Source organism: Triturus cristatus, chromosome 3_1, assembly GCF_964204655.1.
Source record: "Triturus cristatus chromosome 3_1, aTriCri1.1, whole genome shotgun sequence".
NCBI classification, from domain to species: domain Eukaryota; kingdom Metazoa; phylum Chordata; class Amphibia; order Caudata; family Salamandridae; genus Triturus; species Triturus cristatus.
In genome coordinates, this window is record NC_140583.1 from 460,952,557 (window position 1) to 460,972,482 (window position 19,926).

Below are 19,926 nucleotides of genomic sequence, written 5' to 3' on the forward strand. Positions count from 1 at the left end.
CTTGTTCCACCATCTGTGCTTCTTGTCTTTCAGCAACTTTCACCTGTGCCCACATTGCTTTCTCTTTCAGCTTTCTCTGTTTTGCCTCAATCTCATCACTGAAGTACTTTGCATGTCTCAAGATTTCATCAATCTTTTTACTCTGCCAATCAACTGTGTGCTCTCGAATCCTTTCACTGATTTCAGGTCTCAGGCCATATACAAACCTGTATACAAAATGACTCAAATCCTTATCACCCAGGTGTTCATCTCCACTGACTGTTTAAAAGCCAGCATCAGCCTTTCGTAAAAAGCATGAACTGATTCTTTTGCTTCTTGATGTGTTCGATCTATCTTAACCCAGTCTGTCTCTTTTGGGGGTACCTTATTTTTCAGGAACACAATTACCTGGTCATATTTTTTCATCACCTCTGGATCTGGTGCTCCTGTTTTCGGATCTCTTGGATACTCCTTAGCAGGCCAATCTACAACTATTTTACACTCTGCCCACAAGTCTGCTGGAACAATTATATCAAACAGACTATTCAGGTCAATCCACAGCACTTTTGACAATTTCACAAACCTGTCTACCTGCCTATACCACTCAACGGGCTTTTCTCTCAATCGAGGGAAATCATTCGTAAAGGACAAAATATCCTGTCTAGTCCATGGGACATGTACATATCCTCCTCCAGGAATCTCTTTCATAGGATAAGCATCCACTGTTTTCACTTTTTCTCTCAAAGGAAAAGCTGAGTAAGTCCTATCCACTGAATCTTCCCTTTTCTTGTACCATCTATCCTTCCATTTTTCCACAACACCCCATTTTCGCAATAAGGCAATCATTTCCTTAATCTGCCCTGTTCTGCCAACACCATTTAGATTTTCAATGTCCTTGTCGGTGAAATCCACCCTGTAAGGCTTCTGCAAAGCTTTTACCTTATCCATGTCAACTCCTTGTTCACTCGCTATTGCTTTTAACCTGTCATGTGTACTCTTAGGCCTCCAGGTGATACTCTTGCACATAAATAACAACTCTCCGTCATGATGGTTTTTCAATATTTCTGTAGGAATTGTTCCTGCAATAAGCTCCTCCAATTCTATGCGCAACCTGGCTACATCAATTGCCTGTGAATCTTTATCCTTCTTTTGAAGAACTTTCAACCAATCATTCAAATCTTCAGCTGTTATTTCAGTAGACTTTTTCACTGCACCCACTTGTTCTGCCATCCTCTGTGGTTCCAAAATCGTTCCTCCCAAACAACCAGTATTCAATCCTGAACTAGGCTGTACATCTGATCCTCCACTACTGTGTCATGTCTCGACTGTCTCAAATTATTTTCTCCCGTCCTCATTCTTGATTCCTCCAAAGTGCAAGAACCAACCAAACCATTTCCTACATAGGGAACTGTCAAACTATTTTCACCCATTCTTTGTTTATCAAAAATAGGCACAACCGGACCAATAGTTACAGGCACTATAACAGCTTCTAGATTTTTCGTCAGCTCTCTAATTTTCTCAGTCAGCTCAGATGTCGTTCTGGCTAATTCTCTTGTTTTCTCATCACCAATTTGATTCTCTCTCTCTCGCTCTCTCTCTCTTTCCCTTTCCGTGAAAGAGCTACCACTTTTCAGATCAGGTGTCACAACCTCAGTTTTAACAATTCGTAAAGTATCTCTTATGGGAATAGCAACTGGCGTTCTTTCTTCTGGTTCTGGTCTATATGGAGGTGGTCTTTTGTAAATCATGTCATCCAAGACCTCATCTTCATAATCATTAGCCCCATACCTTCTTACTTCTGTATCAGGCACCTTTTCTGCACCTTTCCTCCCTTCCGCTTCTTCAACAGTTCTCATAGGATATAATCCCTCTGACATACTAGCATCTCGCCATCTCCTCATTCGATCATGATGAGTCTCACGATCATATTTTCTCCCGAACATATACCTATAATTGCCTCCACTCCTCTGCTTTTCTCGCTCATGCACCTCATCTTCCCATTCCACCAACGCCTCGAACTGTGTCGGCCTTGGTCTAGGCTCTAGACACATCATTTTTTCCCGTAAATTTCTCAACACGGCCAGATTAAATGAACCATGTTCCGGGAACGCTAAAACACCATCGTCCTTAGTGTACTTAGCCCAGTTGTCTAACCAAATACAGGTATGATACCCATATTTTGCAACCATGAAGGATGCAGGAGTTCTTGTCGGAGGTAGCAATTCACCTTCTCTAGTTATTATATTCTTATCCTTGTCGAACCATCTTTTAATTTTACCGAACAAGGATTTCTTTTTCTTTTCCTCCGGTTGATAATACATTTTCGCGTTCACTACAACCCTCTAGTCCTTTCCGCAACTGTATGATCTTTTGTCCAATAACAGCGCGACTCACACCAACGCACCAATCCTGGAGCGTCTACGTCACCCTGTACTCCTTCCAATCCCTGCGCGGCTCACACCAATGCACCAATCCTAGCGCGAGCACTATTCTGATCCACTGCGCAATCACAGCGCGGTCTGTATGACGTCAGTAGTCGCTGCAGTCACTTCTGCTCTGTCTCCTGTCACTCGTCTACCCCTCCTTTACAAAGCCTTCTCAGTAGACTTCGTTTCAGATTCTACAAAATCTATTAGTTACAACATATAAACATCTCCATTGTCTGCTTCGCTAACCACAGAATAGTAAAGAAAATTCTTTTTCACAAGAATCCCGCTTCTCTTTAGAACAGCGCTTGCCTCTGCTCTACCACGGAATTATTACTTTCGTTGACACAGTAGCACATCCCTCTACTCTGCCCTTCTAACTTGCATCCATTAACTGTTTCCTCTAGGACTGCTCCAAAGAGTCTCACAATCAACTAAATGCTCATACATTCACACACTTTCACACCAGAAAATGTAGTACATCCACACAGAATCCTGCCTTTCCCGAGAACAGCGAACAATCTGTCCCACTACAGAATTATAACACACGTTAACCAAGCAGCTCTTACCTCTGCCCAGTCCTTCAGACAAGCTCAGAGAATACCTATTACTACTCCAGCAGTAAGCTTTAACGGCGAACCTTACGGATCCCTGGGACTTAAGACCAGAGTTTCACAGATAACCTTCGCTACCATACGCACTCCTTTTATACCGAAAATATGGCTCTAATAGTAACACACGACGATGTCACTGATTCCGAACCCAGACAATGTGACACGCAACTTCAATTGTCACATGTTTTTCCCCGCATACGTACAGGGCCAACAATCCCGTCTTTCTCGAGAGCAGTACTCACTTCCCTCTGCCCTACTACGGAACCGTCACCAGCTCCCTACGTTCCAGAAGCCGTACACACTACACATAACTCAATACGACGACTTTAACATATAGTATTAGTACATATACCAACATCAATCAATAAATCAATAAATCAAATGCTTATGTACAAGCAATCTTATCAGATCAAGACAATAATCTCAACCATCATACTGCTACCAGGAAACTGCTGCAGATCGGAGCATATAAATTCTCCCTACTTCCACGGACAGAGTAAATCCACAGTCGCACGCACATACACTCATCATATGCTAGGGCCCATTACACTAACATTCATTCTATTACTCTATCCACACTGAATATAAGAGAGAAACCTAAACCAATCTTCATCTAAAGCGAGGTCAATGCGACCTTAAAGAAATTGTCCTGAGTCTTGATTTTAAACATAGGAAATACATTTGAAACTCAATAAAGACAAAGAAATAACCACCCGACACTGGAATTCAAACAAAAGTCATCTTTTATCTAAATTAGTTCAAATGAAAGTCAATCAATAGCAAAATCGTTATTCTCATAGTTACCTATTCTAGCTAAATGGGTCAGGACAGGTCTCTCAGTAAAGTCTCCCGAGTCGCCGTCCTCTCAATCAGCATCGATCCTCACGAGCATAGGTTCGGGAAGAAGTGGCCTTAGACCCTCTCTAGTCTAACAATATTTATAGTGGAAATAACAAATTGAAAGTAACACACAAACTCTAAACGTCCGTTGAGCTGCTGAGCAGAGTGAGCAGGAAAGGATGTTGATTCGCAACATTTAGAAAATCTCCGCTCACAAAAATAAAAACACGGAAGAAGGAAACTCAAGCTAGGAAAACGATACATTCATGAATGCTTTTCCTCGGAACCATAGTGAAGCCACCGCAAGTTTATCAGAGTTCATTGTGGCTTTATTCTCCTCCAAGGGCAATTGGCAGCAAGCCTGGAGCTGCTGTCCTCACGGAAACTTTTAATTCAGACAGAGGCTGTGGTCAGGTGACTTCCAACCATGTTCAGCAATGCCCCTCGTCACATTTCAATCACTCGAGTGCAGGCTGCAAATAGCGGCCATCTTGGTTTAGGCCAAAACGGGCCATCTTAATTAAAAGAAACACAAAACAACGTTACCACATCGTAATGATTATACAGTGTTAATCCCCACTAATACCCTTATGTGTATGTAATTATCTAGCCGTCTGCAACACAAAGAAGCATTAGAGCACGTTATTTAAAAGTGCAAACACGAAACAAATAGCACATTTGCGACACTTATTTAATTAATTTGCTCACCAATTTAGTTCACGTATTAATAAAGCAACATATATGCATTCCCGCGTGTAATTTCTCTCATTAGTAATGTTGATTAGTCAAGACTTCTAACATAGCTAGTAATTAATGATTATAAATCAGTAATTTTAATCATGACATATAACGTAAACTGGAGTTTAAATATCAATAAATTTCCAATAGAAAACCCTGCTCCAGCACGATCAGAGCAGGTAGCCACAGAATTATTAATCTTGTGTTTTCTGTGTGGTCTGTTGAGTTTAGACATCATTTAGGGCATGGATGGCATTGGATTGAGTTGGGGAAGTGTGTTTTTTGAGGGTGGCCTCTGTGATGTTGGTGGGCCTGGCCATGTGGCTGGTGGCCATTTTGAAGCCTAGGCCTGCAAGCTTGCCTTGCCTTGTCTGCCAACAGGCCTGCTTTTTCATCCACTAGGATCAGAGCAGGTAGCCACAGCTTTATTAATCAAGTGTTTTCTGTGTGATCTGTTGAATTTAGACATCATTTAGGGCATGGATGGCATTGGATTGAGTTGGGGAAGTGTGTTTTTTGGGGGTGGCCTTTGTGATGTTGTTGGGCCTGGCCATGTGGCTGGTGGCCATTTTGAAGCCTAGGCCTGCAAGCTTGCCTGGCCTTGTCTGCCAACAGGCCTGCTTTTTCATCCACTACGATCAGAGCAGGTAGCCACAGCTTTATTAATCTTGTTTTCTGGGTGGTCTGTTGAATTTAGACATCATTTAGGGCATGGATGGCATTGGATTGAGTTGGGGAAGTGTGTTTTTTGGGGGTGGCCTTTGTGATGTTGTTGGGCCTGGCCATGTGGCTGGGGGCCATTTTGAAGCCTAGGCCTGCAAGCTTGCCTGGCCTTGTCTGCCAACAGGCCTGCTTTTTCATCCACTAGGATCAGAGCAGGTAGCCACAGCTTTATTAATCAAGTGTTTTCTGTGTGATCTGTTGAATTTAGACATCATTTAGGGCATGGATGGCATTGGATTGAGTTGGGGAAGTGTGTTTTTTGGGGTGGCCTTTCTGATGTTGGTTGTCTTAAAGACATGCTTTTATTGTATGTGTCTGGTGTGTTGGTGTGCAATGCATGCACCCTGCAGAACTTTTTGGGGCCTGTGAATGTTCGTATTTCCATTTTGTTGCATTAAAAAGGCAGAGCAGTGTGCTTTAGAATGCATCCTTTACCTGGCTTTTATAGGCCTTTTGTCAGCTCCTGGTGTTTCCCAGGCCCCCGGCTTGTTTGTGATTTGTGAGAGTCCACGTGGGTGGTGGACTTTTTTGGTGTTTGGACTGTGAGTTATTAGTGTCCTGCTTTTGCCATAGGCCTGCATGGTTTTCCTATTGGCTATTTGGCTTACTGCTTCCATCCATCCACCCCCTTTGCCAGCAGCAGCTCCATGGATGCTGAGATGCTCAAAAAATGTAATGGTCGACCCCACTTTCATTACATTTTTATTTTGGTGGCTATTATTAACTTTCCTATCCTTCCTGAGAGTGTAGTGTGTGGCTTGACACAGTAGTATAACATAGCTCTAGTTAAAAAAAAAGTCATAAATGGCTAGACTATCTTTTATTGCACTAGTACAGTACTAAGTAACTGAACCACAACAACAAATGCAACATTTCACTGATGTTCTTCTCCTGTCTTATTTGCTTTTAGGTTCACAAAAGACAGAGTAGGAGGTGTCATCAGCATCACCCGGCTACCCGTTGTACTGCCAGCCAGACAGAAGTCCTTGTGCGCATCACGTCCACGTGTGACCAGAACTTGTTGTGCATCTGTATCCTGCCTGACATCTGAAGAAGATGGCCCCAAAGAAAGGTACCAGCTCCAGTACCAAGAAAGTTGCCGGTGAGAAGAAGGAACAGAAAAAGGAAGTGCCATTAACCACGACTGGTGGTGTGCCGGCCAATGTTTTTTTTGGCACCAAAGCGTTGTCCGGGAACCAAGCTGGGAGCAGCACAGAGGTCCAACCCCACCAACCTAGGCCCAAGGGCTTTAGTGTCGCAGAGGTAGCCAGTCTACTAACGAGCAGCGATGTTGAAGAAATGTCATTACCGCAAAGTAGTACACAATCAAGTTCAACGCAGGTGCAAACTCAGCAGATCAGTGTCAAGCCGCCGCAACAAGAACAGCAGCAGCCGCCGCAACAAGAACAGCAGCAGCCGCCGCAACAAGAACAGCAGCAGCCGCCGCAACAAGAACAGCAGCAGCCGCCGCAACAAGAACAGCAGCAGCCGCCTCAACAAGAACAGCAGCAGCCGCCGCAACAAGAACAGCAGCAGCCGCCGCAAGAGCCCACCATAGTAGTTGTTGCTCCTGACGTAGGGGCATTTCAGGAAATCGAGCTTCCTGCAGACAAAGTGGAGCAAAGTCAAACCACTGTTTCAGAAGATCTATTGCCTTCCAGACCACCAGCAAGGAAAAGGAGGCTTAGTCCATCATCTTCTTCTTCAAGCCCCGCTTCTGATGATCGTGATGACACTTGGGTCCCACCAGCTCGGTCTGAGAGTGATATACGCCACAAGACAATGCTTCTGAAAAGGAAGGTCCCAGAAAAACTTAGAGTTATGGAGGTAGATGTAGAAGAGGGGGGTGATGATGTTGATGAAGACGAGCCAGTCATCACGCACATTACTCCCGCCCCAAAGGGATTGGAGACCGACATTCTCACCCTATCCAGAAAGGCTGCTACTGAGCGGGATGTAGCACGGATCTCACCAACACAGGTTACACCACCACTACCTCCAGCTGCCATATTTTTCAAGGCCCGGCAGGGACCTACATCCAGCTCAACCATCTCAGTAGGTAGTGGTAGTAAAAGTCACAGTGTAGGTGGACAGGGTCACATATTTTCAAGCACCCCCTCAAGTTTATCTGGTGTTGAAAGTGGCACATCCAGCAGTGCCAGAAAGTTCTCCTCACCAGTTTGGGACTTCTTTTCTGGTAGCGCCAAGGAGGAGAACGTTGCTATATGCTCAATTTGTCGGCAAGGTGTTCGGCGTGGTAAGCTTGGTACAAACTATGGTACCGGAGGACAAGCAAGTCATCTAAAAATACACCACACTATCGTGTGGGAGGATCACCTACTTAAGTTAAAAGAAAGTAGAAAAACTAAACCCATTGAAGTTGGTCAGGAATCAGGGAGCGATATTATTGTGGTGGCAGGTGAAGAACAGGGAGGCATTTCTAGCCCTATCTCCAGTAGTGCAGTCACTGCAGTGGTAACGCCCACATCCTCCTCAGTAACATCAGAGTGGCACCGCAGTAAGAGCCATACTCAGAGTCTGGGTGAGACACCAAGGCGACCGGCGAGTACCTCAATGAGACAATCTGTGTCGTTGAGCCTTAGTGGGTTAATGAAAACAGCACCACTAAGGAAAGTAAGCCAGCCTACCATTGAGAGCATGTTTAGGTTGGAGGGGCAGTTCCAACGCAACCACCCAACGGAACGATTGTACAATGCGAAGCTGGCTAAAATGTTAGCGCTGGACCTTCTTCCTTTTTCATTTGTGGAAGGGGTGGGTTTCCTTGAATTTGTGTCTGCCATCTGCCCGAAATGGAAAGTTCCCAGCCGGTCCTATTTCGCAAGAATTGCTGTTCCGGCACTACATCATGATGTGCTGGAATTGGTTGGTCAAGGTTTTCAGCAGAGTGCTGTGCACAATATCCACCTGACAACAGACATGTGGAGCAGTTGCCAAGCCACAGATTACATGTGCATCACTGAACACTAGATCTCTTTTGTGGGGGTTAGAGATAAACTATCTGCACGAGGTGTTGTTGACACAGCTGCGATTTTTGAAGGTACTCGGAAACATGCAACTGTAGCCATGTTCGCCATGGAGAAATCTCATACGGCTGAAAACATTTTAGAAGAGTTTCGCACCAAGGTTTTGAAATGGCTGCGGCCCAGAGGGCTTGGTATTGGTTTTGTTGCCACAGACAATGGCAGTAATGTACTTAAGGCCATGGAACTTGGTTCCTATTTCAGGGTTCCGTGTTTGGCACACTGCATAAACATTATAGTGCAAGACTTTCTGAAAAAAGGACCCATAGTCAGCAATTTACTGGCCATTTGCCGAAGAATATGCACTCATTTCAGCCATTCTTTTAAAGCTCGGAAGCAGCTGAGGATCATCCAACGTGAATTTAGGATGCCAGTCAAGGCACTCATCCAGGAGGTGGCAACACGTTGGAACTCAACGTATTACATGCTTGATCGTCTGTACGAACAGCACAGGTCACTCCATGAATATGTCTGGTACAGAAGCAGGGATGCTAGTGTTAAAGGCATGACCCTTGAGAGGAAGCAATGGACCCTAATTAAATGCCTGACTGAGATGCTGTCTCCTTTTGAGGTCTTCACACGTGAAGTCAGCAAGGAGGACTGTACAATGGGCCAAGCTATCCCATTGTTGCAAATGCTAGAGCATGAGCTGAATAATGTGTCTGAATCCTACAAAGGTGTAGAGGACAGAAGGCAAGCCCATGACTTGATGGAGAGCTTATCCAGGCGCTTAACTGAAAATCTAAGGATACAAAATAAAATTTGGTCACAAGAACATTACATTTGTGCCACAATTCTGGATCCACGTGCAAAATTAGGACTAGTGAAGACATTCCTTGCTTTTTCCGACAATGATGTTGCCCGCCACAAAAGTTGTATAGCTGAAGCAGCCATTAAGTTTAAAAACGAAGGGCTGCTAATTAAAAGCCCGCCACATCAACCCACAACAAGTAGTGATACTGAAGCAGGCCATGCAGAATCAAGTGCAACTTCGTCGGCTGAGGGTAGTGCGGTTGGCTCAGAGTCACAATCACAACACTCACCATCACTATCGACTACAGAAACAATAACTGGATCATTAGGCCGAGTACAATCATTACAGGATTGGTATGTAAAGTTGGGCCTTTGTAAGCACAGTGCTGATGCACAGAAAAAACAGCACAAAAGCTTACCGGCAGCAACCCTGAACATTGAGCGGATGGTCCAGGCCTTTCTGGACGATCCAACAGAGGTGTACATTGATCAAAACCAATTGCAGTATTGGTATAGGAAAAGGTCTGAATGGCCACAGCTCAGCAGGCTGGCGATAAGCTATCTGGCTTGCCCTGTCGCAAGTGTCTCTTCCGAATGTGTTTTCAGTGCTGCTGGTTCCATTGTAACATTGAGAAGGACCAGTCTATCTCCAAAAAACGTGGAGAGGTTAACAATGATCAAAATGAATCAGCACTTCATACCACCGAATTACACAATACATGAATCAACAGAGGAAGATGAGGACAGCGGCTCAGGTGACGGAAGTATTGTGTCAGATGATTACCTACTGCTGGAAGAACCCCCAGAGTTTGAGGACGAGCTATACTTCCCTGACAATTAGGCTCGCACTTACTGTCTTCCTCCCTTTTTTCCCCCTTTATGTGTCTGTCGTTCCGGTTATAAACTTGTGAATCGCAACAAATCAAATCCATTATCACCGTCTTCTACTCTTCTAATTTAATATACAAGTTTCAGGTGTCTGCCATTTGACAGTACAGTCCTCCGAATCCAGCTCCTCCGCTCGATCATACTGAATCTCCTGCTCAATTCCATTTCCCTCATGAATGATGATTGGATGATGGTAACAACAAATTCAAACTTTCCTCGTCCTTCCAAAACAAGTGGACCATGAATCAGATGACTACTATAGCTATCCTCCTTTCAGAGCCGAGAGAGACTGGCCATTAACTGAAAATAAGATGGAACAGGTAATGATTGATGCCATGCATTGGCCGCAGAGTCGCAGACTGAATGATGTAGATTTTGTTGTGTTTGTTGAGCATGAATTTATGTAATTGTGCACTGCCACTAATCAACTTTCTACAGAACACACTAATTTTCCCCTTCTTGCAAATAAGAAATTTGTACTTCTCCTGCATCTTGGTGATACATTGCTTTTAATTCAATACAGGAAGGGGACTCACTCAATCTGCGCAATGCGTATGACTGTGACACAACAGCACCATCCATGATGATGATGGCGAAATAGACGGCCCGTTAACTTAAGATGAGAAGGAACAGGTAATGATTGATGCCATGCATTGGCCGCAGAGTCGCAGACTGAATGATGTAGATTTTGTTGTGTTTGTTGCGCATGAATTTATGTAATTGTGCACTGCCACTAATCAACTTTACAGAACACACTAAACTTAACTCAAGGTGAATTCAATTTTCCCCTTCTTGCAAATAAGAAATGTGTACTTCTCCTGCATCTTGGTGATACATTGCTTTTAATTCAATACAGGAAGGGGACTCACTCAATCTGCGCAATGCAAATGACTGTGACACAACAGCACCGTCCATCATGATGATGGCGAAAGAGATGGCCCGTTAACTTAAGATGAGAAGGAACAGGTAATGAATGATGACAATTAATGGCATGCATTGGACACCTGACTCTGAGCAATTGGTCTTTGTGTTTGCGTTGTTTGTTTGTTGTGCACAAAGTGATGTCAAAGTGTACTAGTAGTAATCTATCTTTCTGTACACAATAAAGAATGACCCAAGTCAGTAATATTTATATTTCTACTCTTGTTGTGTCATAAAAATTTTACTTATACTGCAGGTCGATCTTCACAGTCAGTCAGTAAAAGTATCAGAGATGATGATGAAGTCAGGAGGATGTTTCAGGAGTGGCATAAAACGGAAAAGCCTAAAGGTAAACACGTCAACAACAACCACAGCAGACCCAAATGTCTGTGTAGAAGTTGAATAGAGTGTAGCGGTGGGTTGACTGCAGTGCATTGATTTTACTAACTTAAACTGTAAAATGCTATGTTTGGAATGGATAATGTGCTTTGCGTTTGTCCAACTCTTTGAAAGAAAAAAAAAGGACTCTAAAGTGTTAACGTAGGATGTGCTAATGCTAAGCACTGTGGGCCTGCTCTCTCCTGTTACTATTGAAGGTCAATGCTGGAAACAGACTAGAGTAGAGATGATGCATACATGCCACCTCGGAAAGTGTTCTTGATGCTCTACACCATCACTTGTGCATTTGTTTTAACTTTCTTTCTCAATATCCCCTTTGGTTTTCCATCTACAATTAAGGCCGGGCCTTGCCCTAAACTTTGTAAAACATTACAATGCATATTAATTACCTTACCAATCCAACACTTTTTTTTTTCCAGCCGGGCAGTGGCGAGGCGACACACCCAAGATTGATGGACGAGAGGAGCAAGAGGAATGCCGAGATGCAAATCCAGTCCACATTTTTGACCGGGATAAGACAGTAACAGTATCCACTTTTATCTTCTTTTAAATAATTTGATTAATATCTTGTATACAATCTTTACAACAGTGTGTTCTTGGAGTTGTTATCATCATTAGGTTTGCTCTGTGTTTACGTTTCTTCACTACCAATATTTAAAATTTCTATTTGCTATGTGTTAAAGTATTAAGGCCGGAACAACAGAACAAGAACTAGAAGTGTATGTAATCCGGGTCTCTCATCATCATGCATGCATTGCCTTTTTCTCCCTTAACATATGGATATGGTAGTCTTCAATGATTGTCGTTTGTTTGTCTATGTATGCATACTGTTTTTCTATGTCAAACCTTTCCCAAAAACCCCCTTCCCATCCATTCAACAAACCCTAACCCTCTTCCCCCGGGCTGAGTGACTTATTGTCGAGGTGTAACTAAATTAAAAGTACACCAATACTTAATCACACACTTGCTGGGGCGGATGTGGTGAAAGCAACACTACTTCAATTTCAAGGCAGAGCGATGATCTTCTTCTGCTTGGCCACCCATGAGTAGGATATTTCAGAGGTTATTTTATTTAACAAAGGAACATATACCTCAGCATGAATTGCCGGCATTGATTGGATTTGTTTGTTGTCATTCCTCATATACAGCACTAACTGTTAGACTGTAGGCATAGTCAAGTGACTCGACACAACTATAGTTTGTAACTCTGTCTAGTAGGCTATCCTCCTAACCACCATTCAGTTTTTTTGGTCAAATATTTGAGAATATTATTGTTGCTCGGTAAGTTCTGTACTGTACTTCATTCAACTACTCCTCTAACAGTCTCTCAAAGGTGATTGACTGTCTCCTTTTCTTTTTTTTGGAAATGCTGCCGCCCTGCCCGTGTCTACTATTACTACTATACTACCACCACCACCACTACCACCCCAATCATGGCATGTATGAAAAAGGAAACCATCTTCACCATCCAGCCAGTGCTGTGACACAGTTGGACATAAACATCAAGCACCGGTAAGAGACAAGTTTGGGGGAGGCAGAATTAATAATGGACATGTCAATGATTTCGTTTTCACACACCAGTACAAAGAATGCATAGACTAGAGGACAGACTGAAAGTACTAGAAGGACCAGTCAATGAGTGAGGTGTGTCTCTCATCTATCTGTTTGTGTCTTATACAGTCAGCCAATTATTGAAATCAAACACAGGCTAGGGGCGGCCATGCACCAGCAAGGAAACAGTGTGATGTTAAACAGTTACCCCACCTACAAAACATTAACAACATTGCATGTAACATAGAAAAATATATTTAATTTACCCTAACAAAAATAAACTAAACCCACAAAAGCTGACCCACCCCCCTCCCTAACCCCAACCACTGTCCATAGTAGAAAAAAGTCTGTAACGCCCAAACGAGTTAAGAACAAGAATTAAGAAAGGGGCAGAACAGGATGACAGGGACTAACTGGTGGGGCGGGACTCGAGGAGGACACGCATCTGGCGCATCTCGCCCTCTAAACGGGCGATGCGGCGTCTAAGGGTGCGGCAGTTGCAGCCACAGTGGGGGGGCACAGGAGATGGCACGGTGGCGGCGGGCAGCCGCCAGATGGTGGCGCTGTACCGCTGGAGGGTGGTGGCTGGGGCCCGGGCCACGGGAGGAGGCTTCCACAATTGCAGCCGCAGTCTCCTCCTCCTCCTCGGCTAAGACCACCAGCCGCCGGTATTCTCGCTGGATTACCTCCAGCTTCTGGCGCCGTGCCTTGGCGGCCAACTCCCTTCGATTTAGTTCAGGAGTAGCTGTGTATCAAAAAGAAAAAAACAAGACAATTGTAAAATATACTCTTAGAAAAACAGTAAGACAAGTTAATTATTTATACACATAGTTGCATGGTAGAGTAGCACTATAAAGCACAGTAGTACATAACATTTTAAATCGCGCCCGTCCTTCTTCCTTCCACCCGTCTTTCACTTTTTAGTTGAACAGTGCACCAGGTGCTCTTCTCCATAAAACTTTCAAAGCGGAGTTGAAATTAGATAGATGAGGCCATTGGTTACTCAATACTCCCGCTCCTATGCCAATTAAAGGGATTCTAGTCTTATAGTTCACACTTCAAACGTTCACAACAACTCATACTTACTACTTACGACATCGTATGGCGGGCGGACTTTGTCCGCCTGCCATCCTCACGCTAAAAAGGGTGGGGGTCCCGTGGGGACAATTAATTAGGATGATGCGCCCGGCACAGTGGCTGGCGCATCCTGTTTTTTTTACATTCTGGTTGGCGGTGCCGAAAGCAATGCTAAAAATACATGTTGTGCTGCTTTTCCAAGCACAACATGACGGGCCCCGCACGGAGCCTGTCACGTTTTGCTTGGAAAGGCGGGGGGGTACCATAGCATAGGTAGGTACCCTCCATGGGGGCACCCAAGCATACTCTGCAATATCTGCATGCCTTTCCGTGGTGGACGGCAATGTTGCCACGCAAAGGCATTCCAAAATGCAGATTATATGGCTGGCGGTGTGTTCAGAGAGACACCACCGGCATATTGAACCCTTTTCTGCCTGGTAGACATGTGGGGGGTCTGAATAATTTCTACAGGGATGGCGGAGGTTTGCCCCTGCGGTGTCGGCAGTGAATTCCAGCCGGCCCGGCAGGGGCAATACGCCCACCATCCTAATGGGGCCCTAAGTCACAACTGTACAGTATACATATACATACAGTACACCCTTGCAGTGAGTGTGCTGTCAAGTTCAACAATAGTTAAGGATTATGAACCTAACTTACCACCGCCTGCCACTGGTGCTGCCACTCCCCCTACCGCTCCATCGTCGGTATCGGCAGCAACTGCCGCATCCTCGCCCTCCGCGTCGCCTTGTTCGCTGGCCCCGGCACTGGTGGTCGGTAGTGCGCCTAGAAAACATTACACATTTATTAGGCGTCATATACACCTCCCCCCTATTGATCAGTTGCAATGTTGAAAAATGAGTTAATACTAACATACATCACTAGTACAAATCAGGTAGTAGTAGAGTAGACACTAATAGTTATATATGATCATTGTAGCCTTTGCTTAATTAGCCCTAGCCATGCTACCATTTTACCTTTGTGGCTTTTATTTTTGCACATGTGACGTTACCTTTACCTTGCAGCTTCTTAAGACACCTTTGAGCCCACATGACCTGCCTCACACTGCTACTGTCTAGTCTACGCGCTGCGTACAAGCGGTCCACAAACATTAACAAGCCACTTTTTTAGGAACTACTGGTGTACTACTGTTACTGTTAGTCCATATTGCTTATCCATAGATGCTACACTTTTTGGCACGGCTGAGAAATGCTTGCAAGTTGCAATATACTAACGCACACCATTTCTTTTTTCGCATTACAGACGCAAGATTCCCTTCTACGAACCAGAGCTTCTGAATGATGCAACAACTACCAGTACTAGGTTCTTCTAAGGTGAGGGGTCCCTTCACTCACATCTTCTTTTATAAATTTATATAAACTAAATTGCTATGGGATGGTGGTGCTGCCTTCCACCACTGTTCAGTTATCATGATTTAATTCCCAACTGTATAAGTGTAACAATGTATATTGTTTTAATGTTATTGATTTTCCGGTTGGTGCTGCTAAGAAAACAGTGTACAGACCTTCTCAAATTGAAATAAACATTTTGAACTTACATAGACTTGGTGGTTTTTGGTGTGGACTAACTTACACGAGTGAGCAAATTAAAGTAAGGGTGTGCATGTGAATTGCTTCCACGACTGAGAGGTTGGGTGTGTTATGTTCTGGGTTGTCTACTTGTTGGGTATCTTGGGGGGAGGGTTCAGAGACCTAATAGTTATGACAAGACAGTACTATAGTCAAGCAGTGGAATTGTTGTGGGTGCGGAATTTCTGATTGAGGTGTGCAAGGAAGGTCCAACCTTCCATCACCAACATCCTATTTACTGGTGCAAATGTATGTGCAAGATCCCTACAACAGTAGTATGTCCTATAGGGTATCATATCAAAATAGTAATAAATCTGGTAGGGCTGTTGTTGCTGTGAATTTTCAAAGCCTCAAGATCAATAAGAGTAAAAGTAGTACAAGACGACGACCCAACGGATTGGACTCAATGGCTCGAGCTACTGGTGAATATGAGTTTTATATTACAACCTTTCACAAAGAGTGGCACTGGCCAACTGGGCAAGACTAGCTACTACAGTACAGACAGACCGATAGTATGTAGTAGTAGTAGTACTCAGAGTTATCATAGCGGAGGCAGGGATAAGATTTTTGAAACCGTACAGATCGAAGGATAATTGGTGGTAAAAAAATAGCATTTGAAACAAACAATAGTTCGGGAAAAATATGGGGCAGTAAAAGTTATGGAATAAGAAATATTATTAAAGACAAGAAGACTTACTGGGGCCAGCAGAGGAGCCCTCAGCGGTGTCCTCCTGGTGGTGTTGTTCCTGTCCCGCCGACTGCCCAGTCCCTGTCGGTCTGCCCCTGGGTGCTGATGAACAGGAAAGATATAAGAAAGAGACAAACATTGATGGATGGTGTCAAACAAATACAATATTTTTCAACAACGGTCAAAAAACACTTATGTAAACAACAATTGCATTAACTACATTGACCGATCTCATCTGGTCAACATGTAATATCGGGGAATTCGCAGTTCGACTACTTAAGTTACTATTTATCAACAGTAATCCAGTCTTCCATTCTGATTCCAGAAAACTAAGTTACAACTAAGCCTAAGTACAACGTACCACCCGACCTAGCCCACCTATTCCAGGCATGCCAATTGTACATTAAGTATGCATTTCCACTGTATTCCTCAACAATGCGTATGGTCAAATCATGGAGGACACATGAACATGACTACATTTTTTGTATACACCAAATTTTGGTTTGATTGATGCTGATCTGCTACTGCTAAGTAACTGCTAAGCCTACCACCACTCATTGAACAAACTAGAAAAGGTTCTAAAGACTGCCGTACTAGCAGCACGTCACGTAACTGAGTGAGGGGGCATCACGCATACCACTAACAAATTAGAAGCTCATACAAAGTAGTGTACCTAAACATCAATCCGCCCCTATCTATTAGTGACGGGACAAAGTAAGGAGTGGACTAGAGTCACTGTAGCATTACGTAACTTAATTTCTCTAAAATAAACTCGTAAAGAATCATGCTAAGCAAGCCCAAACGCAAAGCTGCAAACAAGTAAGATTAGTAGTAGCGCAGAAGAGCACCATAATCACAGAAGACTTTTAAACGTTATTAACCTGGAATGTATTGTAAGCAGCAACATTCTAGCTGGTTGGAAGGAAAAAAAATATTCGCAATATATAACACAGAGTAGAAGAACAGACACAAAGTTGTAGTAATTAAATATGTACTCACCAAGCCCCGGGACCTCCACTCCTAGCAGGTCCAGCAGGTCCTGCTCACGGTCCAGGATGTCGGACCACCGGTGCGTCAGCTGTGCCTGGGTGCGCCGGACCCCAGAGATGCGCGACACTGCCCGGAGCACCTCCCCCACCGCTGCCGACGCTCCCGGAGGCCGTACCCGGACCCAGGCCTGCCACCTGCTGCCAGGGTTGAGGGGAGGTGGCGCTGCACAAAGAAAATTAGTGCAGCCAACTCCTCCTCCCCAAATAAGGCCCGTGCCTGCACCCCTTGTGGTCGCCGCGGCTCTGGCTGCGCCGGCGAACAGCCCTACCCTTGGACATGGTTCTGGGGACGGGGCGGGAAAGAAAAGGTAGAATAAATAAAGGAGTTAAGGAAATAAATAGCAGGCAATAGAAAGAGAAAAAGTAGCTAAAAAACAAAAAAAAAGTAGACAAAAACCAAAAATATAGAAGCAGGAAAATAGTTAGAGAAATAATAAGTAATTAAGATAAAAAAAAAGTGGCTATAAACAAAGGATTGGAAAGATTTTGGGAGGATTGAAAATCAGGCCCCAGAACCATGCAATAGAGTGAAAAACGAGATGGCCGCGCCCATTGCGACCACGTGCGCAAGTTCGCGCAATATTTTCTCCCCGAGCAAGCAAAAAGAAACGCGATCAAGTAAAAGCGGTCGCGAACAGGAAATATCGACCGCGAACGGGCGCGAACATGCATTGCGCGACCCGGAACAGGAAGTAAGCATCGCATGGCGGGACAAGTGAAAACAAGATGGCCGCGCCCTTGAGCAACCGCATGGGTAAGTTGGCGACCCGCGATCACGCAAAAAATACCGCGAACAGGCGGGAAAAAAACTTCCGCATCTTCGCGATATTTCCGGCGTGTTTGCGGAGATTTTCAGCATTTTCGCGATAATTTGCGAAAGTTAATTTCGCAAATTTCGCCCACCCCTAATCTTTAATGGTTGTTGAATTGAGTCTTTCTAGCTCTTCCTTCTTTTCTGTCCTTTAACTAGAAGGACAAGGAAATATTGGTTAATGTATTCGCTCTGAAATTTTTAAACGAGAACCTTAAAGAAAGCAAGGAGCATCGGTGCTGTGTGTGCAAACGCACGATGTTTGGGATAAGCATGGCTTTCACATACGGGGGCAATCTTCTTATAAACTAAAGTATTACAATTCTCTTTGCTCGAGATCTGACATTTGATAGGCTGGTGGCTAAAGGAAAACATTGCAGAATGATTTGGGGCTGTATACGTGGATGCACTTAAGGCATTTAATATAGGGTTGTTGGACGCTGATGCTGAGAATCGACTGTGGATTATTTCAGGCCTGCCAGAAAATACTGCCTTTTTTGCTGGAACTCTTTCACTATAAATTTTATATTATTTTCTCTCATTATATTTGCTATCTTAGTGATTATGTGAATTATGGCACTAAGGATAAGTGCACTTTGATTCTGGTAACTTGATGAATTGACACTGTGATATTTTATTATTGAAAATTGGTATTATTTGTATGGAAGTGAGTTCAGGTAAAAAATACTTTTTTCCTTCATATAGGGATTTCTGCTTTTCTCACAAACATCTCACCCCGATCGTGTAAGAAATGACAATTGTGCTGTGTGATCTTGAAAAAGTACGTAATTAAAGCTGTCAGCAAGTAGTGAGGTCATAAGAAGATCAAGTTCTAATCTGATATGTCAGAGAAATCAAATTAATTATACCAAAGATAATAAAAAAGCATTTAACACATTAGGATATCAATCCAAGATGTTAATTTTTCAGGTTTCTCATTATTTACATAAAGAAGTGTAACAATTTTCGGAAAATACAATAATGATGGTATTCTATTACTCTGTTCCTAAAATACCAATTACTGCAACAGTTTTACCCTGTTCACTCCATCAAAGGCAGATTACTCATCTATATATCATGTATAGGTATTGTATTGCATTTATATAGCGCTTACTACCCCTGATAAGGTGTCAAAGTGATTTGTCAGCAAGCACAATGTAACTCTAGAACCCACAAATGATTAGTGGTGAATTAGTATAGTGAAATATGAAAGTAATTTGAGTGATGGATATATTTTTCAGTTATTTGGATTGAGAAGGATAGTGGAGGGAAATGATTTGCATTTATTTAGCGCTTGCTACCCCAATGGGGTGTTGAATTGCTTTTTTGGCAAGTAGCAACTTACCCAAGACCCCTTAAAGGATTGATGGTGAATTAGTATACTGACATATGAAAGTAGTTTGAGTGGTGTATATGTTAGTGTTACACTTGGCATATTTTGACGTGTTTCCCCATAGTTTTTGCTTTCTGACCTCCCGGTTTTGACTCTGTTTTTGCTGGTTTAGTGTCTATGCGCACTTTCTCACCGCTTGTCAGTGTTAAAGTGCAAGTGCTCCTGTTGTACACTGTGTTATGGATTGGTGTTTCCATGATTGGTGTATTTGATTTACGTGTCAGTCCCTAGTAAAGTGCACTGAGTGTGCCAGGGCCTGTAAATCAAATGCTGTTAGTGGGCTGCAGCACTGGATTGTGCCACCCATGCAAACAGCCTGTAAATGTAACTCTGGCCTGCCATTGCAGAGCCTGTGTGCCATGTCGACTTGGCAAGTGTACTCACTTGCCAGGCCCTAACCTTCCCTTTTCTTACAGTTCAGTCACACCTAAGGTAGGCCCAAGGTACCC